At 41.7% G+C, this 23,294-nt stretch overlaps 1 protein-coding gene across 20 annotated transcripts in view; it reads right to left on the reverse strand.

The window, feature by feature from the left end:
- Positions 1–1,782, reverse strand: part of ZMYM2 (zinc finger MYM-type containing 2) — a 95,293-nt gene extending 93,511 nt beyond the window's left edge. For 3 of the 20 annotated variants that reach the window (XM_075139962.1, XM_075139960.1, XM_075139958.1), the window contains exons 1-2: positions 1,549–1,782; positions 420–477 (exon numbers count right to left, since the gene is read on the reverse strand). The gene's annotated coding sequence lies outside the window, so the exon portion shown is untranslated. Of the gene's footprint in view, positions 1–419; positions 478–794; positions 1,049–1,260; positions 1,395–1,486 lie in introns of those variants that run through there. The other 17 variants (XM_075139952.1, XM_075139956.1, XM_075139953.1 and 14 more) reach the window with 13 other exon arrangements.
- Positions 1,783–23,294: the final 21,512 nt, after the last annotated feature.

The raw sequence follows: 23,294 nt of genomic DNA on the forward strand, positions 1-23,294 counted from the left end.
CAAGATATGCAGGACACGGGATTGGAGAAAGAGGGGGAAAAAATTTAAAGATGGCTAAAGGTGTCTCGTCACGGATTTTAATACACACTCTAAAACTCTAGAGGGCACCCGAAATATGCCCTCCCCCTCCCTCCTGAGCCGGGTAACGTGAGCAGCGGCAGCAGCCCGTCGTCTGCCTGCCGGAGTTGGTATTGCAGGAGCGATGTCTGCAGCAGCAGCGCCCACCCCGAGGAGGAGCCGCCTCACGGCCATTACTGGGGCTTCGCCCCAGGGCAGCAGCTGCTAGACCCAGGAATTTCCCCACCCAACACTGGAGGCCCCTCCTTCTACCCCTGCCCCCGGAGAATATGGGGGGGTGGGTCAAGCCCTCCCTAAGCAGGTCTAGCAGAGGCAGAAATAGATACATAAATAACACTCACAATGGAGCTCCCTCTCCTTGTTGGTCTGTGCCAAGGCTGCACCAAACTGGGCTGGAGCCTAAGGGAAAGACATGGGGTTAACACGGGGCAGCGAGGAGCAGGGAGCGCCCCCAAGCAGCGTTTCCTTTGCCTGGCCAGGGCAGGTATCGCCCGCATCACCCACCACTTCCCTTTAATTCCAACCCTTTAAATAAATAAATAAATAAAAATTGCCCTCCCCGGGGGCGGTGGGGTACTCCTCAAGCACACCCACGCCGCCTGCCCCCGCTCAAGGCGGACAAGGAGCCGCCCCGGCCGCAGCTGCACCAGGGGCTTCTCCGCGCGAGTGCGTGGGGAAAGGCAGCGGCGGCACCCACAGCGGGGAGCAAATATTACCTGCTAACTTGCCTAAGCAGCCCTGAACCGGAGCCCCGGGGGGTCGCAGGGCCCTCAGCGGCGGCGCCTCAGCGCCGGGCGAGCGCCTCGGCCCCCCGCACGCTCCCACGGCAGTTGCCCCCGGTCTCGGGTTTGCCCCCCTGCAGTCGGCCAGCAGCACTGCCGCCTCCTGTCCGCCATTAGAGAGACCCAGCCAAACAATACGGGAGGGGAGCAGCGACGGCGGCAGGATCCGCGGAGCGCCGCGCGGGCAGGGGAGGGGAGGGAGGCACCCGCGGGGGGGCGGCGAGGGCGGTGGGTGGGGGAGGCACCGGGGCAGAACAACAGCCGAGGGCCCGGCGGGGAAGGGAGGGAGGGAGGGAGTTAAAATAGGAGGCGCTAAAACAGACCCGGCCCTTCCCCCAAATGCCCCTGCCCCCCCCTTAGGGCTGCCCCCGGGCGCCCCCCATTTACCCCCGTCGCCCACCTCCGGGCCACGATGGTTATCCGCGGGGCTGCCCCAGGTGCTGCCCGCGCCCCCTCCGCCGCCGCGAGAGGTGGCGGCACGGCGGCGACGACACCGTGGGGTACTTAGCCCGGGTAGCTCGGAGGCACGGCGGCTGCTCTCCCATCCCCGCCCTGGGGGCAGTTCCGCGCCGCCAACCGCCCGCCAGCCCGCCCCTGAGGCGCAGCACCCCGCACCCCCACCTTACCCGGCTCCCCACCGCTCGCAGCGCACGGACCCCCCCCCCCCCCCCGCGGGGGACGCACGCACTCTGCGCTACTCCTCCGGCGTCTCAACTCTAACTCGGTCCAGTCCCGGGCTAAGCGCAGCTGCTAGCGAAGGGGAGGAGGAACCGGGCCAAGCGAGCTCGGGGGAGATCCGCCTCCCTGCCCCGCCATTGGCTCCCCCAGAGGGCGGGCTCTAGCGCTGGGCTAGCGGAGTGGGTGGGCCGCCCATCCATCAGAGCCGCCCGCAGCCGGTTGACCCTATAAACTGCCAATCTTCCTCCTGGCCATGCCTGGGGTTCTTCCCACTTCGATCCATCAGGTTTGAGGAACCCGGATCGTTGCCCACCGGCTCGTTACCCGCGTCCGAGGGCTGCGCTCGCGCACCCCGCGCGGCTCTTTGACAGCAGCAACTTGCAGAAGTTTGCGCTGCCGCTGGGCCGGGGCGGGCCGGCTGCGCTCCGCCGGCGGGGAGGTTGCGCCGCTCACCCCAGCCTTGCACTCGGTCCCTGTGGGCGCCACAGCCCCAGCCGTGGGGCGCGGGCTCACCTCTCCCTCTCCGCCCCCCCCCGCCGCCGAGCGATAGGGCTGGCAGGACTCCTCCGTGGCCCTCCGAGAGGTCCCACCCCGCTCCTTCCCTCAGCAGGATTTTGAACCTGGGGCCATTTCCATGAGGGACAGAGCGTGGATAATGGAAGCGCTCCCACACGCGATAGAGACTGAGCGCACGTATCCCAGGGAGGGCGCCTCGGCCGCGCCCCCGCAGCCTGCCCCGCCGAGCAGCGCCTCCTCGCAGCCCTCGCCCCAGGACGCCCTCCTGCCCCCACCCGCTGCGGGGGAGGACGCCATGTCAGCCGCCGACATGGCTCCTAGAGGAGCTGGTGGTGGTGGTGGTGGTGGTGGCAGTGGTGGCGTCCTCCATTTTGTCGGAAGCTGCTGCGGGGAGCTTGGGACCAGTTCGAACCAACATGAGGCGCAGCGGGGCGCCCATTTGAGGCGCCTCTGCCCGGCTCTCCGCGGGAAGAGGAGCCGGGTGCCCCCGGCAGTGCCGTGGGTGGGGACGAGTGCTGACGGCGACCAGGCGCCGGGAGCCAAGCTCTCCGCCCGCCCTCCGCCAAAATGGAGGATGCGCACTTCCCTTGCGCGGCTCCTTCCCCCCGCGCTGGTCATGGCACTCACGCCCGCTCTTTCGAGGGCTTGGGGAACTCAGCCTGCCGTCTTGCGCGCTGGTCCCGCTCTGCCCCATTTACTCATCCTCCTCTGCCCAGAAGAGGGAGAGCGAGCAAATACCCGCCCTGCCTCCTCTAGCCGGTACCAATTCGCGTCAACCACGCGGAGCAGTGTCCCCTGGAGAGAGCGTCTTGCATGCGCAAGGAGCCGGGTTCAAGCCGCTGGCGCCATTTCCAGCCCGGAGCCGGCAGCCTCCCACGGGATCAGCCTGGGGAGCCCGCGGAGCAGCCTTGCTCTCGGGCGGCACAGAAGTCACTTAAGGGCTGGCTCCTTCCTCCACCACCCTTGATGTGTTTGGCTAATAATTTTCATGTGTGGGAGAGACCAGAGATTTTTTATCTTCTATTGTCACAACAATATATCTAATTTCTTTCTAACGGTCCCACCCGGAGACACAGGCTTCAGTCAACAACTCAACCCAAAAGCTTCTCCAACGCTGATACTGTATGATGTTGATGGGAATTAATGTTTTTTTTTTCACACCATCGTAGCCATCAGATGAAGCTTGGAAGGACTACTTGGTGTTGGGGGAGAGAGTTACCTCAGGGCTGGTGGCAGCTTGCATCGCCATTCCTCATCCCTGAAAGAAAGAGGTGAGTTGACGGTGAAATAGTTCTAACACAACCACTGCCAACGAAGAAGGTGCCATGGAGATGAATCACCACCTGTTTTGAAGGTCTCCTCAAAGTTGCCCTGTAAATTCAAAACCTTTGTTCTACAGCATCACACAGTCCAGCTAATTATGTTCATAGTAACCAGACAGCTGTTGAAATTTCAACATTGAATCTCGTACGCTCCATTAGGTCAGCTGGCTCCTGACCATTTCCATTATTAGCCTTGAATATCTTCTAGGTTGGTAAAAGTCAAAACTATGTCAAGTCATCCTCCACATTACATATTTTCCAACCTTTCCAGTTGGACATCTCTGGAAGACGTCTTTTGTTCTACAACAGTGCTTATCCATAAACATTTAAGTTCTGATGAAGTTCAGAAAGAAATTCAAGAGGACTTAAGCACCTGTTTGTGAGAGCTTTGATGCGTCCAGAAATGGATGGTAGAAAACAAGTGGTTTTCTAATTTAGAACATGTTAAGTGAAACCTATCACTCTTACTAGTCATTTAAAAAGTAAACAAAGAGCACCTTCCTCTTACCACTGCCCTAGCAATACATATTACCTAACAGTGTTATCCAGGACTTTTATCTAGCAATGTATCAACAGACCATTTTCATTAATGTTTTAGCTGTTACAGTTCAGACAGAAATTGTAATGGTTTTGCTTGCAATTTTGGAACTGTACTGAAATGTATTTATATAGAAAAGCCTATAACTCCAGAAAACTCTTGTCCCCCTATAGATACGTAACCCTATTTTTGAATTTGTATGTTTAAATATAGACAAAAATAATGAAATACACCATGATTTTTCCATTATTTTTTCAACTGACATCAGGAGAAAGGAGGAAAATGTTCAGACACCTATGTAAATTCCTCTTCATCTGTAAACCCATGTATAATTCAGATTATTTTTAAGAATAATCCAGATCAAGTAATTCTTTTTTATGGTTTGAAAGACTTAGCATTAGCTCAAACCCTAAGCAGTAAAACCTCTTCATGAACACCAGAGATCTGAAACGGATGTATTTAGGCTCCACACCACTGCTTTCATGGACAGGCCTGATGTCAGCAACTTCACTAAAAACGTCAAACGTATTGACTGGCAGTAGATAAATTCAACAAAGCTGAACCAACAGTATGCTCAGTGACTTACAAGAAGAGTGACATCCTTCTATCTGTCATGGAGTAAAATTGTCTCAAAAAGCAGTCAACTGTATTTGAACTGAGAAGGAATAATCTGATATATTTTAAAGAGTTTATGTTTGAGCAGTAATCTTAAGAACACTACCAAGCCAACCTTCAAGTGATGCACAGTATATTGTAGGAACAGAATGAACATAGTTTAAAGCTACCTCCTGCTATCAGCAATATTTATCTATGATAAAGGATAGTGGCATTTGTTCCAGAATTAGAAGGAAACATATTCCATTGACTGAAGGACTTCTTCAGCCTGAACACTGTTTAGGTTTACATCAATCTAATTGTGCAGATGTCTAGAAGAGCGTTCTGACGAATGAAGAGGAAATACTTGAATAAGATGTCTTTCACTACTTCATATATGTAACACCTGGAAAGTAGAGGTTCATGAAACCCTTTAGAACACTAATAAATCAGTTTATTACAACTGATTTGAAGATTGGCGTGGAAAAAAATTTTGTTTGGAATGCAGATAAAACTTATGTTTATAGAAATGTCTGTGTGTTTCCACCACCTGTGGAAGTAAAAATGGAGTGCAATCCTTTGTAAAGTATGTGACCCCAAAATTTCTTTCATGTCATTGTTGGCTTCTATACTGCCCTGCCCCACAAACCTTGTAATTTCTGCCTTACACAGTTTTATTTATCCTCTTTATCTTGTTTTTTTCTCTGCTTTCTTCCCCTACCATTTCTGCCAGTATTTCTCTTTCTTTTCTGTCCTTAATCTCACTTTTGTCTATTTAACCTCAATCCTGCTTAGCCATCACAAAGAAGAAAGATGTGGACAAACTGTATTGGTTGATGGAACATGTTGTGTTTTCATGGTCATGGCATAATGGAATTCTGGTCTACTAGCTGGTTGCCCAACACAACTTCAAAAAATAGTAGTGGAAGGAAAAAGACTAAAAAACCAAAACCAAACAAAAAAAGTAGAATCTTAAAACATCTATGATCAGTAACACCTTGATCATTTTGTTTTTATTATATAATATTCCCTCTATCGGTGTTCTGATTTTTGAGTTTCATTAGGCATTGCAGCTATTCTTTATAGACTAAAGCTCTTAATGAAAAGATACCATATGTGTGTACATGTTTGTAATGTACATAACAGAACCCATAATATAAAAAAATTTTAAAAAATTGCTTTCTACAAAACATTACCTGTGGTTTTCATTATGGTTGTTGAACTACATATACTTTTCATGATATTTATAAACAAATCAATATGTATCTATAAATAAATTGTATTCAGGAGTTTAATTTGCAGCTTATTCAACCAAAAGTGATCTTTCAAAAGGTCAAATAATGAGATAATATACACTATCCTATAAGATTACTATTCATTGCATGATATAATATGTCTTCAAATGACCTTTATGCTACATACCATATTTCAGTTTTGAAAAAGTAAAGAATAACTTATGTTCTAAACTCGGCAACCCCACCATAGAAGACACAGTGATACAGTAAAGACTAAGAATGTAATACCCAGTAAAGTGTTATTCTGAAATAACTTGCAGTAATCAACATAATTTTTACTTGCAAAATAATTTGTATTAGTTTTTAAACATTTGAGGGTTTTAGTTGGATAAATCTCTTGTTTTTATGGAGAAGAAATGACAGTGCAAAACAGAATATAGGACCTTAAGACTGGAAGAGACTCCCTCGGTCAGTGAGTCCAGTTTCTTACTATTACAGGAAACTGTCATATAATCCCTTCCAGAAACTTTTCAAGCTCCATCTTAGTGGTAGTTTGATATGTTTACCCCCTACTCCTGTTGCAAATCTGTTCCAGAACTTCATTGTTTTGGTGGTTAGAAACCTTCTTCTAATTTCCAGACTAAATTTATTCAAGAATCCATTTGCTGTTGTGCCAGTATTTGTCCGTTGGCTTAAATAGCTCTTCTCCCTCCCTGGTGTTTACCCCTGATATATTTATAGACAGTAATCATATTCCCTCTCAGCCTTCCTTTTGCTAGACTAAACAAAGATCTTTTAGTCTCTTCTTGCTCAACAAATCTTCATTCCACTGGTCATTCTACTAGCCTTTATTGCCACCTGTCCCAGTCTGAACTCATCTGTCTTGAATGTGTGTTCAAATTCCCATAATATTCCATTTTAAATGGAATTACTACATTGTGCAATACATTAATATTTCCATATCTCCATGAAATATCACAGTCTTGGATGTGCAGTTGCCTTTTTGCACAACTACATGAGATAACCACCATCTATTCTAGTAGTACCTATGTTCTTTTCTACACCACTCATTTCCTGGGAAAGTTCTCCATTAACAGCAAAATTGTTATTAGCTTCCAAGTGCATGACCTTGCATTTTGTATTATAGCAGTTTGTTTTGTTTCCATTAGTTCAATCATCAAGGTCATTCATTGTTTTTCCATATGACATCCCACTGCAGCTGTGTTGATGATGCTGCCTAATTTTGTGAAACCAGCCAATGCAATAAGCTTATTTTCTCTTCTTTACCAAACAATAAGATCAATCCCAAGAATAACTCCCGAAGAAATCTACTGGCAGACACTCTTCAATTTGACAGTCTCCTGTTCGGTACTACCTGCTGCCATTTCCCTCATTCTGCTCTGGAAAATATCATCTTATCTCTGTGCTTCTCGATGTGTAGCAAAGCTTTTTTGCTAGTCAGTCTCTCTTTCCCTGAAAGCTCTCTACTTATTCTCAATTATCCTTTTTATGCACTGTGTTAGCACCTGCCCCTTGAAGAAACAGCAAATCATTTCCGTTTCAAACTCCTGACCTCCACAGTTCAGTTGACTTGATTAACTAGGTCTCTCAGTTTACCAAAATTTGCCTTATGAAATCAAGAGGCTTAGATACAGACCTGCTTTTGTTTTCTTTCCATGCAATTTACACTAAATCAACTTTAGGATAATTTTCTACAACTAGCTTTTCTATACTGTCCTCAAACTGTAAGTCCAAGTCTAAAATAGCATCACTTCATGTTAGTTTAGTGACATTTTGCTGAGAAAAGCTGTCAGCTATGACATTCAGCCTTATTTGGGGCCCTGCCACCATTAATAACATTTGTTCTCCAACCTACTAAACCAATTAAGGAAAAAAAAGCAAATCGTTTTTTCCCACCTTAGTGAGTTAAAGTGACTTATGTGTCAAACAGGTACCGAAGCCCCCACAAAGACAGCACAGAAGAGCGTGCAGCCTGATGGAGGACGGCATGACTCCATTTCAGCAGGAGGGAGTTGTTGCATGAACCTAGCTTCTCATCTTACCATAACCTATCTTTGGAGCGGCATCTGTGTATGTATTCATATATATAAACAAAATTCCTTATTCTTTCCAAATCCAATTTCTTTCTAGGTTTTCTTTAGTGGATCTCAAAAACTATTTGATCACAAATATTAATCAAGTACTGGATTGGTAAATCAGTATTTTCTATTCTCCTCCTAAACAAGATCTTTCTACTTACAGGTTGAAGATCTCTTCCTGTGGGGTCTGTAAGAACAGTGTTGAAAGAAAGTGCTTCAGTATATAGGAACCTTCAACTCTGTTTCTTTCCATTAAATCTGGCATATGGTATTCCTGTATTTTCCTGGTATTTCTCATACTGAGGAGCTTGAATAAGATCAGGCTCCATGAGGTTTAGCGTGTGGTTTCACCACAGGCAAGTTGCTGCATGATAAAGCTGCTGCCAAAAGTGGCGGTCCTGGCTATAAATTTCTGTCACCTTTCTATGCTGACATGAGCATTCATGTGGCTAAAAATTGGCCAATTTTCAGTTGGACCAACACGTTGATCTTGCTGCATGTGCAATCAGATGAGTGATAGTACCAGATAAGGGGGTGCAGTGGGAAGCACAGGGGAACAATGTATATCCCATTTGTGAAACTGCACTGCTAGCCTGCATAAATCAAAGTGATGCTACATATATGAAAAGGAATGAGTAGTTTTTGACTGGTGATCTGGCTTCTGCTTTAACTCAGTAAGATCCACAATGTAGTTTTTAATTGGTTATTAGCATTGTTTAGAACTGGCTGAGAGAAAAAAACCTGCAAAATATGAAATTGTGAAGTGAATTCTATTTCATAAGGCTTAAAATTGGTCAGTTTTTAAAACATTCCTTAAGAAATTTCTTGTAGGAAATTTAATAAAAAATCAAATTATTAAAAATCATAGTAAGTTTTTCTTACTGCAGATCACTGTGATGATAGTTCTGACAATATTTTGACACATTCTTCATAGACAAAAACTGGAAAAAATGGTAATTTTTTACAAACTTTTTCATTTTCAAAGCAAAGCCATTTTTCTTCAGTTTCATTCAAAGTGTCTGAGCCTGTTCTAGCAATGAACAAAGTTGCTTTTTTAGGCAACTTGTCCTTTCCTGTTGGATGAGGACTGTGCCATGGTCATTAGTACCTTCAGATTGGATTAAAGCATTGCTGTTTTATATGCTAAAGGGCCATTTGGAAAAATGAGTTAGGGCAGGACACAGTTAGGAAATCTACTACAGGATCTTTCCACCAGGGCTTCATTGAACTATAAGGTGGATGGGAGAGTATGCTAAACAGCACAGTCCCTCTCTTGCCATGAGACTCAAAATATGTGCCGTACAGAGCCTTGCAAATGGGAAGGATCCAATCCTACTTTCCACCAAGACAAGATTGTGTGATGAGACTGTCATAAGACTCCTTACTGACCTTACCATTTCTTCCTTTAGAATGACTGCAAAATGAGACTTTCACCTGTGTCCAGAAAAAATTCTTGTTCTTTAAACATCTGTCATCATATTGCCTCTTTTCCACATACCCAAAATTTTTCTTCCTTCTTCGTTGCATTAACCAGTGCTTGATCCTCAAGTTCAGTCCCTTCACTGGTGCACTCCCACCCCCAATTCTGAATCTGTTGTGGTCTTCTCTTTACTTCTGTGGCCCTCCAAAGGTCCATCATTCCCTTTTAACTTTCTAGTGTCTCTTAAGGTACCTTCCCTTCAATCTCTTGCTCTTACTCTAAAACTGTAATCTTCTTTCATAAACATTTCTCCATTTTGTTCTAAACCATTCCTGTGCTCTCCATTATAAATAAATATGTTATACACAAAAAAGTAATTGAAGCAATAGTAAGTTTGCAAAGTCAAATGCTTACAGGTTAGGAAATGCAACATCCCCTACATGCCCATGCAACTTCAGTTCAGTTCTAAAAAGCCAGCTGTGAAAATCACAGCCAATTCATGACATGGAGAAATGCCTGCCCTACCCTCCACTCTCTGGAGCTGCTATCTCCTATCCTTGAGCCTTGCTGCCTATGTTCAGCTCAACAGGCAGCTCCTCCTCCCACTTTTTCAGCTTATGCTGAATCAGACTCAAAAATCCCCACCCTGTGATCCCACCTTCAGACCTCCTCCTATGCTTTCCACTCCTTGAACTAGTTATTAATTGACAATGCACATTTGAGCGTACGCATTATGTCATATTCCCGAATTACACTAATACTCCTTTTTCATATCACCTCAGTCTCATTCAGCATACAAGGTGAATGACATTCAACGTTTTGTTTTATCCCCATGTTAGGGTATTCAGTTCATGCTTTTTTTAAGAAAAAAGCTCTAAATAATTTTTTTAAGAAAAAAGCTCTAAATAATTTTCCTTGGGATGGTGTAATCCTGTATGTATGTATGTATTAGGGGACAAGAGCCTGGAGTGCAAGCACAGCCCTGCAGAAACGGATCTGGGGGTTTTGGTTGATGGTAAGCTCAATATAAGTCAATAATATACCCTGGCAGCCAAAAGGGCCAGCCATATCCTGGGGTGCATTAGGCACAGTATAGCTAACTGGTCAAAAGAAGCGATTGTCCCGCTATACTCAGCATTGGTGTGGCCTCACCCCAAGTACTGTGTGCAGTTTTGGGCTCCACAACAGAAGAAAGATATAAAAATATTAGAATGTGTCCAAAGGAGGGCAACAAAGATGGTGAAGCTAGAGGGCATGACTTATGAGGAGCAGCTGTGGATACTAGGTTTGTTCAGCTTAGAGGAGACTGAGGGTTGACCTCATTGCTGTGTACAACGTCCTCATGAGGGGGAGCAGAGGGGGAGATGCTGATCTCTTCTTTCTGGTGGCTGGTGATAGGACATAAGGGAATGGCTTAAAGCTGCATCAGGGTAAGTTCAGATGGGGTATTCGGAAAAAGTTCTTCACTGAGAGGGTGGTCAAGCACTGGAGCAAGCTCCCCAGGGAAGTGCTCATGGCCCCAATCCTGTCGGTGTTCAAGAAACATTTGGACAATGCTCCTAGATATATGGTTCAACTTTTAGGTTGCCCTGTGTGGAGTCAGGACTTGGACTCAATGATCCTTGTGGGTCCCTTCCAACTCAGGATATGCTATGATTCTATGGTTCTTTTGACACCTATCACTGGCAGATGACAGCTTCACAAACATTAGTCCATTTATCCCCATTTTATACACAGAGAACTAAGGTACAATTATATTAGTGTCAAAAATATGTGTTATTTTGTCTGTTTTGGATGGCTATGTTTATCAAGGATATAGCATTTATTTTTACACTTCATTTGGCAATCACATCTGACAGCAACTTCACTTGCAGTTGAGAAGTCTCCAGAGTGTGAAACTGGGTACCTAAGAAGTGAAAAATACATCTCTCTTCTCATCGCCTATCCCAAATCTGAACTAAATGAGTTTCAGCCTCATGCAGGATTCATTGAAATGAGACAAGGAGAGAATCCAGTTGGTCAGGAGATACTCTTCTGTCCAAAACACACAAACAACTTTTTCTTGTTGAAATCTGCCTCAGTCACTGCACTGTGTAGCTTTTGTACCTGATGAGGAAAGGGTCATAGAAACAACAGGCTACTTCATGACTAGATACTCTGAACACCAGCTATCCTGTGTACTGAAGGAAGGAATGGCCTGTGGTAAAAATAGTATGTGACCTCATAAATAAAAGATTGTATCATAGTACATATATTCCAGGAGTTTGAATTAAGTTTTCATGAACAGCTTGCGTTCAAGTGCTCTCTACTTTTTGAATGTTTTAGTTTCTGTAATCTTAACACTCTCCAAATTATTTTTAGGAGGTAACTTCCTAAAAGGCAATCTAGAAAAACAACCATCAGAAATTCTATCTTGTTGAAGCAAATTTACATTCCTGGGGCTCATCCAAAAAGTTCAAAACTCAGGAGTTTATAGAACAAATTCTGGTGACATGAGCTAATAGCAAATAAAAGCAGGATAAAACTATCATCTGTGAATTCTGTGCAGCTCAATCGTTAGGGAGAGATAAACTAATATTTTATTTTGTCTCTTTACCAGCTAACTCAGGAATCCTGGATTCTAATCTGCATTCAAACGGACCATGCATTCCCTTTTCTTCTCCATCACTACCTGCCCTTCAGCCTATGTCTCCGTCTTCCATTTTCCCACATATGTCCTAACTTCCAGTCTGAAGTTGCACAGCCTGGCACATCTGAGGCTTATATTCTAGTCCTCTATCTTTGAAACCTTGTTCCAGCTCCCATCCTTTCCTTATCTCAGGAATCATTCAATTCCCTCAAACATATCTTCTCACATGTCTGTATTCCAGCACCGCTGCCCTGATCTCAGTTCTTGACACTGTAGCAAGCTGTTCAGGAACAATTACAGAGTTTGCACCTCAGACTGGAGCGTATCAGTATGGATGGAACCTAAGAATTTATCAATCACAAGCTAACTTGTGCAAACAGAATTTTCAGGCTTATGGGAACATAGAAACATAAAAGCAGACAAACCAAAGGTCTGTTTAGCCCAGGATCCCACCTCTCGCAGTTGCCAATGGTGGACGTCTAGGGAATAGCAGAAGACAGCAATAGAGTGATACCTCTCCAAATATTCTCTCAGCCTCCAGCTTACAACTTTTGCAAATGAAGGTTAGTGGATAGAAATCAGGAGGTGGGAAACATCAGGTTGCATATATTACCATGGATCGTAGTTGTTAAATACATAGGTTTCAAGGTTTCTTTTGGAACAAACAGGAGATATTTATGGATTTCTATGGGCTCTCCCCCACGGCTTTTGGATAATGTAGTTACCCATGTGTCACGTATTAAAGATTCAGGATTTCAAGGTACCTAACATTGACCATATTATCAAATCAACCCCAACCTGTCCGAAGTCATTGTTCTGCCAGAGAACAGATGACCCACTGAGGAAGGTGGCTTGTTTCTCTAATCAGATAGAAGTGAGATACCAGTTAATTGCTAGACAAGGAAGAGGTAGAACTTTGATGTAACATGTGAGAGAGGAAGCTTACAACCAGATAACCTACAGGAGAAAGCTTCATCTGAACTTAAAATATACTTTATTATAAATCCCTTTACAACAAAGCTAAATGCCATACATTTTAACTTTCTGCAGTTTATAGACCTTTAATTTAATGAGAAAGTGTCAACAGATACATTTTACTGATTGAAAAAATAGAGTATTTGACTCTATTTCTAGTTTTGTTGGTAAAACAGAAGTAAAAATATGGAACAGAAGTAAAACTATGAAGACACCTGTGAGGAAAGATCCTAGGTTGGAAACTTTGCTCTACAAAGTCACTTTTCAACACACATAATTTAAAATGGCTAGAGATAATTAGGGAAAAATCTCCATTATGAAGAGATCTCCATCGCAGACGACTAGAGAATCAGAGGGCGGGAATTCATGTAATCATGTGGTTCATGCAATCTGGGAATGGGAAAGAAATAAGTATCAGAGTTTTCTTACTGATGAGTCTTACTGATGGGACTTACTGTATCTGATGGGTCACTGATAATAGCAGCAAAACTTATGATGGCATAATTTAGAGAAACTCTTGCTTTAACTTCTGTAGGGACCCAAAAGTAAGAGATGAGAAGTCACTTTCCACTGTATACAGGAGCAGCACATAACACAATGTGATCCAGTAAGACATTTATAAAATGTAATTGAGGATCTTCCTCATTTTCTGACTATAAGCCAGTTAATTAATACAGTTAATCTTTAAGGGCATGTCACTCACATAGAATGATATAATCATTTAGTAAGAGAGTGCAAGGAAGACATAGGCATTTTAATATTTCTACAAGCAAGCTCATCAGTTGGGAAGAAATTTTACCATCTTTAAGAGTCCAGGTGCTCTACCCTGGCCAGTGCTAACTGTGTCACAATGAAATATGATCCTTCAACACTGTCTTGTAGGCAAGAGGACCATTATAATCCTTAAATGTATAAAGAACAAAATATTAAGAGGTTGTAGGGAAGTTATATTACAACTGTACTTGGCAAAGTTGTGGACCAGTACTGAAGTACATGGTCCAAAACATGAAAAAATAGACAAAACAAATGAGAAAATTATGAAGAATAACTAAGAAAGTGAAAAAATGGACTTACGGTGTGGTTTCGTCTCACAGAACTGCACAACTGTAGATGATACAGTATTTCTGCACATACTTTTCTCTCACCATTGACTGTTTAGGGTAGTCTTGATGCTTACTTACTCTAAATGCCCAACTTCTGGATCTCCAAAGAGGGCAAAGCCAATCTGTAGTGAGAGACACCATTGTACTGAGAAGCTCAAGTGACTTTAGCTTTGTACAAATCCTAACTTTATTTATGATTTCTCCCATGGGAAACTTATATTTGCTAGTACTAGAGCTCCTTGTTTATTGCCTAGATGTTGAAGTCAGACATAACAGAACAAAAGAAAGGCACAGGCTGCACTGGAACTACTTATCAAGCTTTGGTATGGATTCTTCATCACTAAAAATATTTTAATCACAGTTATATTTTTTTTCCCTAGAAGTTATAACTCACGTGGGAATTAATTCTGAGAAGGTCTTTTGTTCTATGTTGATTAGTCAGCCAAGGGTCTATTCAAGAATCAATCAGGAGAGGGGACATAACAGCCCTTCCTGACTTTCTGATCAGTGAAGCCATCCTGGATATCCTTTTGTCATTAATAGGGCCCAGGTAGTTTAACTAGAATCAAGAATTAGGAAGAAAAATGGAAAAATGTCCTGTGACACTTAAACTACACGTGGTCTAATCAGTTAGTCAGAGAAAGACTGGTGAGTTTCATGTTACTGTTTATTTAGATGTGATTATACCTAAAGTGTTTTAATTTTCTTTCTTTTACTGACTCAGAGGAGGGTTGAGAAGCTTCACAGAATTCCTACCTCTCCCAATTCCCTCAGTTCTAGAAACTCTAAAGCAGGTGTTTCTTGGGCATTGATCACTTAAATTTCAGGCTAAATGTCAATAATGTAAATAAAAAAAATACAGAGATGCTGCAGCATTTTCCTGTTTTAGTGTTCTCACTTTCTAATTGTCACTTAGAAGTTGATGTATTGAATATTCCCACGTATATACCAGCTGAGGTAGTGGCTGTCTTGTACATTTGGCATTGGTCCAGGGAACCGTGATTATGCTTCTTTGCTATGAAATGAAGGAATCATGTACTATTTGACAGTAAGTGTTTGAGGAATATTCAACTATGTTCATCACTTAAAAAAAGACTCCAGAGACAAACAGAATTAGCTAACCTTTTAGAAAAAATCACTATGAATTTTCTGCATAGCACAGGACTTTTAAACACAGGAATGCAATATTGCTTGAATATGAAGCAAAGCTAATCCAGTATATTTTGCATTATAGAGAAAGAAACATAAAAGTTAAGCGCTTGGAGAGTTCTCATTTTATATGCAAGGTTAATAATACTGTCTTGAGATCAACCCTCTTTCCCTAAAATACTGCATGTATTTTCCTTATTAGCTGTTAACAAGCATTATTCCAAGATGAGTCTAGCCCAAGCTAATGGATACTGAAAGCGGTTATAAGTAGCATTTTGAAATTAAAAAACTTAAAACCATATACGTATTAATAGCTGAGAATATTTGCACCTATTATTTCTCAACAAGCAATAGACCATGCAAAATAAGCCACAACAAAACCCACAGATTTTCATTGTAAATAAAGAAGATGCTGAACTCAGGAAGCCAGAACTGTCAAAGGATTTACCAGATTAAGTAGTCAGTCAAGAGTATGTTCACGGACAAAGCTAAAAAGAACTGAAGAAAGTTCTAGTGTATGCAAAGCGCTGGGGTGATCTCGAAAACAAGTGCCACTACTGGAGTGGGAGGGGAAACAATACAGGACCAGAAAGCAGATCTCAAGAATATCAGCAAGAACTCAAGAGCAAAAGTCAGGAGCATGCTTACAACTGACATGCAAAGAACAGCAAAGAATTCCAGTGCACATGAAATGTATGGGGTAGATCTCCTTTAAATACAGGGGGCAAAGCTCCAGGGTCAGCTTCCAGCTTGTCCACTTGTCAAGACTTGCTGCGATCAGCTACAGAGCTATTAGCCCAGAAAGTGACTCCCAGAGCAATCTGACTGTAGGACACACAGAGTGTAATCCTTAACGCATTGATACTACTTGGATTTCTCAATGGCACAAGTGAGAAACAGCACCTCTCAGCTCCAAAATATATTTTGCGGCTGAGTATGGTGTTAGAGCAAACAAAGCACAGGGTTTCAAAAAAAAAAACCACAAAGTAGAAGTTCCACTGTGGACTGTGGCAATACCACTGATAAAGATTAATTCCATCAATGAAAAGCTGTCTTTAGACATTTTGACTATACAGTATGATTTGTTTAGGTTTGTTTCTGGGAATTTTAGTCATTGCAGCAACTCCATTACCCAACACTGGGACAGAACAGCTAAATTCAAATTCAAATGAAACATTACACAGTAGAGGAAAATTGAGTTGGTCTCAGCAGGCCAAAGTTTCCAGTTGTCATTAAATTTTTGTAGTCTGAAATGATCCTTTCATATCATAGTACATATTTGCATATAACTTGTCATCCTCCTCTGGAGACAAGATAAGCAGTATTTTTAAATATCTTAAGATGATACTGAAGGCTTTTATATTTTTAACTCTAAACCTCTTACCTCTGTAGGACACAACCACGTTTGCATTGATAAGAAGTTCTGAGAACTGGAAAAATATCACCACTATCGATATGGAAAGCAGCTTACTTCACCTATAGGTACATCAACAAATTTTACTTTTCAGGGTTGGAGATAGCTCCTATGTTGAATGGTAGCTGGATCCAGGTGCCCTCTTTTATCTACCACATGATAGAAAGAGTGCACCTCAGCAGGGGTGCCAATGTGAGACTGGGAGGGAAGGTAGGAGGGATGTGACTTGGACCTTCTACCCTGATTTGTAATTGAAAAAAGGAATACCTGGAATGGCAGATGTCCAATTAGCGGAACAAATGTTTTTGGACACTTGCTGATAAAGATACAGAGATAAAAAATAACAACCAGCAGAGTGATGAGACTATCAAGACACACAACTAGAAGCAGCTCATCTGTTGCGTATGGCACAAACTGAATCCTGGGGAAACAACAAAAGTGTGCTCGTGCTGGCTAACAATATGGTATTATAATGAGAAAAAGGACTTGCTTAAGTGAACAACTTACTCCTTCTTTATTTGCTTAAAATTACAGTTTAGAATATACCAAAGATAGTGTGAAGCACCAGAACAGTTATTCCTGGGAAACTTACTACTGGGAGTGGTAAAAATGAGTCATTGTTACAGACATAGTGTAGTATCTTCCACAAATAAAAAGCAACGACAACGTCAAGGAGAGTGACAACCACAACACATGCACCTTTGGGAACGGCTAATTACTCAGTAGGAGTCTGGGCACACCGAGTGATCAGAAGGGGTCAGCATGTGACAGTATGCCATACCAGCTCTTTTTAGAACATCAAACAAATAGTCTGGCGCTTTTCAGATACCGATTGGAGAATGAATAATTAATTCCATTTCAACTACTGTGCTGTATCTTTAGGTGCAAAAGGTGTCTAAAATAGTCTTAAGTATTCTATGCAAAGAACTGGAAATAGTGAAAGTAATACGGCCCATGAACAAGAATTCCCTGAATGGACCATGACAATGGCTTAGTTCACATATGAAGAGTTCCAGCTGCTTTTCGAGGAAATGGTATCAAAGTGACACATCAGCCTATTACCCTCCTGCCATGAATGGATTAGTGAAATGATTCATTCAGCCATTTGAGAAAGCAATCTGTGCTCCATTCCTGCATGGTATTAAGCTAGCTAGCTCAAGCTAGTTAACAACACAATAATCTTCTGTCTGTAGAAACACACTCTAGCACTATTGTTTATAGGACTTAATTTAAGACCTCACCAGGATGTCCTAATCCTTAATCTACAGAAGGATACTGAAAATAAATATTATGACTGAATAGTCACAGCTAAAAACATCTGAGCAAGCAGTTTTCATGTTAAAAAAAAAGGATATTTCTGAGGCCATTTGGAAAGATGCAGTAATTAGGACAGAGACTAGTCCTGTGCTTCACTACGCTGAAATCTCACAGAGCTAATTAGGTTGTGGAGAAGACATGGAATGCTCAGGCTGAAAGGGATCTCTCAGGATCATGTAGCTCATTGCTTTAGCCCAATGCAAAATGAATTATATCTGTATCATTCCTGACCTGCTCTTTAAAACTTTAGTTAATTTGTTTTTAGACAACCTCTACAACCTCATGAATTTTATTCCAACACTTCAACACCTTCGACATTCAGAAGTTTTCCCTAACATCCAGTTTGAATCTCTCTTGCTTTTTCAGAACAAATATACCTAGACTATATTCCTAATTTCTTTCAGACCATATTTTCTACAGTTCTAGTCATTCTTCTGGTTTTCTCTGGACACTTGCTAGTCGATGCATGACTTTGTTGAGTGCCCAGAATTGAACACAGTATTACAGTTGAAGAGTCTCCAGTGCCATATAATGTGGGATTATTTCCTGTGTCTTGTAGACTGTATTCCTGTTTATCCACCCCACTAGTGCTGGGGGTTTTGTATACAAATACAAATACATACCAACATTGGATGTTGGTAATACACCAGGAGTCCCACATCCTTCTTTGTAGAACCGTCACCTGAGCACTTCATTGTTCCCCATCCTACATTTGATTATTTTTGCCCAAAGGTAGCATCTTGCACTTTTCGCTGTTGAGTTATATCCTTTTTTTCCCCCGTGATTTCTCTGATTTACGCTTTTGAATTCTAATCCTGACTAAACATAGTTAAAATCCCTCCCATTTTTGTGTCATTTGCAAAGTTGGATTTTCTGTTTACCTACTCAGGTACCTTTTGAAATAGTGAACAATACTGGACCCTGCCCCTGCAGGACTCCTGTCAATACACTCTCCGCTCTCCCACTTGGACAGAGAACAATCAGTAACGACTCTATTAGTACAGTTTTGCATTACAATAGTTTCATCTAGGTCATGTTTCTCCAGGTTATTTATTAGACTTTCACATACAGGAATATCAGAACCTTTACTAAAGTCAGTGTACAAAACATCGACTGGTTCTTCATCTATAAGACCCATTAACCTGACACAGAAAACAATTAAACTACCTTGCTATAATTTGCTTTATACTGGCTGTAACTTTTGTTCTTTCTGATTCTTATAAGTAGTTTGTTCCAACATTTTTACAGGAAAAGGCATTAGGCTGATTGGTTTGGAATTCCCCGATTTCTCTTTTCCCCCTTTTTAAATATAAGTATGATGTTTTCCCTCTTCTAATGTGTCATTACTTTTCACAGTTTGACAAAGATAGCTATTAACTACTTCACCCAGTGCTTTAAGTATCCTAGACTGAGGTTCCTCAGGTTCAGACAATTTGAGAGTATACAATTCAAAGTATTTTCTAATCTGTTCTTTCTTATTTTTGGCTGAGTACTTACTCCTTTAACTATGGCATTGTGCTACCATCTGATCGCAATTTACCTTGGTGGTGGAAGCTGGTGCAAAAAAGGCATTTAACTGTTAGATCTGTTGATAATTTTCGTATGCGTTAATAAGTGGGCTAATTCTTCTCTTGATATTTGTGTTATTGCTGATGTAGTTAAATATATATGTACTATTCCTTGAAGGTCTTAGCTCACTGCCTCCTTGTTTGTTTTTATTTTTTGTGTGTCTTGGCCTATCCGATTTTTGTACCTTTATACTTATGCTATATATTTTTATTTCTTCCTTGGTAATTTGACCTATTTTGCACTTCCTCTCTGTTTCCTTGTTGTTTAAGAAGAATGAAGAACTCATGGTTTAACCAGCTTGGTCTCTTTATACATTCACTGTGTTTCCTACACAATGAAACAGTTCACACTTGTGTATGTAAATTATTGCTTTCAGGAACTGGCAGCTTGTCTCCAATTTCTGCTTGCTCTTATTTCCCGAAAGATCTTGAATTCCTATTTCCTCATCTCTACTTCCTAGGTGTTCTCCTAACTTCCCATTTTCAATCAGTTCCTCAGCTGGTTAAAAATGTATCCTGTAGAAACTTCCTTCAAGGTGCTTTCCCCTGCTGCATCAAAAAGTTTTCATCAGAGCATTGTAGGACCTTACTGGACAGTCTGTGTCCCACTGTGTTCTTTTCCCAACAAATAATAAGCCTAATTAATAATCTACATTACTATCAAAGAGTTGCTCTGGATGACTTGTCTACTTGCCCACAAGTAGTTACAACTTTTGGTTGCTGATCTGTAATAGGTTCCCACAGCAGTAACACCCATACATATTTCCTTTATTCTTTGTCCAAAGATCTTCAGCAGAAGATGTCCCTCTACCATCTGCAGCTCATAGCAAAGAGAAGTCTTTGCTTATCCCCTTATCTGTCCTTCTACAACAGGTTTTACCAAACTAGTATTCTAGTTCCCTGAAAAATAATACATCTGTTACACCAATTTGATCATAACTTGAATCATGTATTAAGAGTTAAAGGTCTTTAAACCCAGTCATTTACAACAGTTGTATTAAGCGGAGGGGTGAGGGAAGAGGGTGTTCATCTTCTAGCATGAGGTGAAGACTGAAGATTCATGACTGCTTATACTAACCATGAATGCTCAGGGCTTCTGATTATTTTAAGATATCCTCATCATCCTGAAAGTTGCTATACTGCAAAGACCCAGAGGTTTCCCTACTCCTTTTCATTCTACAGTGGGAATCAGCAAGTTCTCAGCCTACAAGACCTGTCTGACAAATCCCAGTGTACTATCCATACGTTTTTGGGGCATCTTCTCTTAGCCCTTGAAGTGGTCTATGGACTCAGATACATCATGACATAGGGTTCCCATTAGCTTTGCTGTGGCTACTCTGATGGAGTAGTGGTGGCAGGAGTTGCCTTCCCCACCATCCTGGCAACAGCAGTGGCACAGACTTTGTTATCTACTCCCAGACAGGCCTCAGGGGATGACTCCTCTCAGGAACAATGAAGTGACTACAGGAATCCCCATCTTCCTTCAGAGAAGAAGCAGGAGCAGGAAGAGGTATGCATAGATAGTACTTCTCTGTAGCCAAGCCATGCATGTGTCTGTGTGAAAGAAGCCATCTGTGACTTCTTTTGTCTGTTCACAGAGTTCTTTCACTAAGTGGTAGTTGCCGCTCATGCTTCTTATTTAGGCTAGGAGATTGAACACCCTCAACGTCATACCTAATTTATGATTGCAGTAGTTCCTTCACAACCACAAGACCAGAAATTTGCTTTTTAAGTTTTAGATACAAGTCAGAGATTTTTATTTAAGTACATTGTTCTGGGAGGTAGACAGCAGGCATGGGCATATAATAGCTATGCTTTAATCCTACCCTAGATAAAGTTAGCTGTCAATGTCCTAGAAAAACTCTAGAATGCATTATTCAGATCAGGTAGATTTTTTTATCATGTTATTTGGTAGGCTAAGAATAAGATAGTAAGATAGACATTGAATAAGCAACTGTATTTTCAAAAGTGACACCCAATAGTTCCTAATGAACTTACTAGTAGCTGTTGATTATTATTGCCCAAAATCAAACTATGTATTTAGAAAATGAAATATGGACAGGAGATACTAATTTCGGATTTCCATTAGAAAACTGACAAATTTTAAGGACCTATAATGTAACTGTACAATCAGTTTACAGCACACCAAAAAACTTCTCCTGCACCCAGAGATTAAACAATGGACTTTCCATGTGACACATTCTATTGTGAGAATGAAAATTTACTTGAAAATGTCCCTATTTAAGTAATTTTCACAGTGCACTAGCTCAGAATCATTCTTGTTAATAATCTTTATACAGTGCAGCTGAAATTGTTACTCAGGTGCTTTAATAAAAAAAAAAATATCCTGTAGTTGCTGCCTCTGCTTGATTGATAGGAACAGACCATAAGGCCATAGTTTCACAAGGCTCTCAATCTTTTTTAGGAAATCTAGTAGTATTGGATCAAAAACATTGCAGCTATGTGATGCAAAGTCCTGAGCTCATACAAACTCACCATGCAACTTCAGGTGTATGTAAAAAATGTGAAGGTTAAGTCTGTCCTAGAGGATTTGATATTGGATCGGGTATTATCTCACCAAGCTACTTTTGACTTCTTGCTGTATCAAGCATCTTTTGTCCTCCTATAGACAGTGTGAAAAAGGACAGCCACCATAAAAGAGGCATAAACTCTGTATCAAGTGCTCTAGTAGTGTGATGGAAATGCAATGCTGTATTCACGCTTGATCTAAATTAAAGCTGTACTGAAAGGTGATCCAGCATGTACAAATTTGGAACCAGGTCCTAAGGCTTCTCCTGATCAGAAGTATTCTAGTAAATGACCAGGATGCTTACTGCACTCATCTTAATTACTATAGTTTTACTTACTTACAACCCCTGTTCCAAGTAAACCATCCCATTCATTATTTTTCCACGAGTTTTAACAGTGGAAGGCAAGGTAAGATAGAAATAGATCCTTTTGAACTAGTGGATCCTAAGATCCAGATCCTACAAGGTATTTGGCTATCAGACTATAGTGGCTATAGTTCTATATAACTTGATATTTTGGGTTGAAGCAATTTTAAAATACATGTCAATATTGCACAGCACCAGGAATTTTTTCTCCATCACCTGGAATTCAGAACTAGTCCATCCAACTTCAAGTCAAACAAATTTACTAAAGTAAAACAATACAGGACTAAAGACAGAATTTAGATGGAAGCTTAGTTGTGCTGACAACCGTTCTACAACTATGGCAGTACAGTTTCTATAGTAAGATTGAACTAATTGAGTTGCATATGTAACTACAGTGAAAACCAATGTATTCTAGTGAAGTAATCAGGAAATTGGGAGACATGTCCCAGCTTCAGTGAGCAAATGGAGATTTAATATTCTGCCACTTAACAGTCAATTAAGTAACCACAGTTACTTTTTACTTTACAGTTACTCCCAGTCAGTCTCTGGGAGGTGAGTAGAAATGGATTTGTAATTGTGACTAAGAAGAAATGTGTATCTTTAAAAACCACGTTATCTGGAACACCTGGTATTTGGGATACTAGGTACGTATACCAGAGTGTCTTTGTAGGTAGATAGTTTTGTGACCAGTTCCCAAACAGATCCACATAGATCTTTAAACCTGCTGAATGGAGACAAATGCAAAGGCAGAACCATACTCCTATAAAAACGACAACTGGCAGCAGCTCTAGTCTCCAAGAGCAGCAGCTAAGCAGGCTGATGGATGTTCATCCTTCATCATTATTTCACTGTGTAGCACAACTAGCTGACTGTGTATTAATAATCTCTGAACCACTTTTCACCGTAATTCCTGTAATTCTACATCAAAAAACTTTGCATGTCAAGAAGACCTATGTAATCTGTAAAGATATTTCTTCACTGAG

The sequence above is a fragment of the Calonectris borealis genome, chromosome 1, assembly GCF_964195595.1.
Source record: "Calonectris borealis chromosome 1, bCalBor7.hap1.2, whole genome shotgun sequence".
Lineage (NCBI taxonomy): Eukaryota > Metazoa > Chordata > Aves > Procellariiformes > Procellariidae > Calonectris > Calonectris borealis.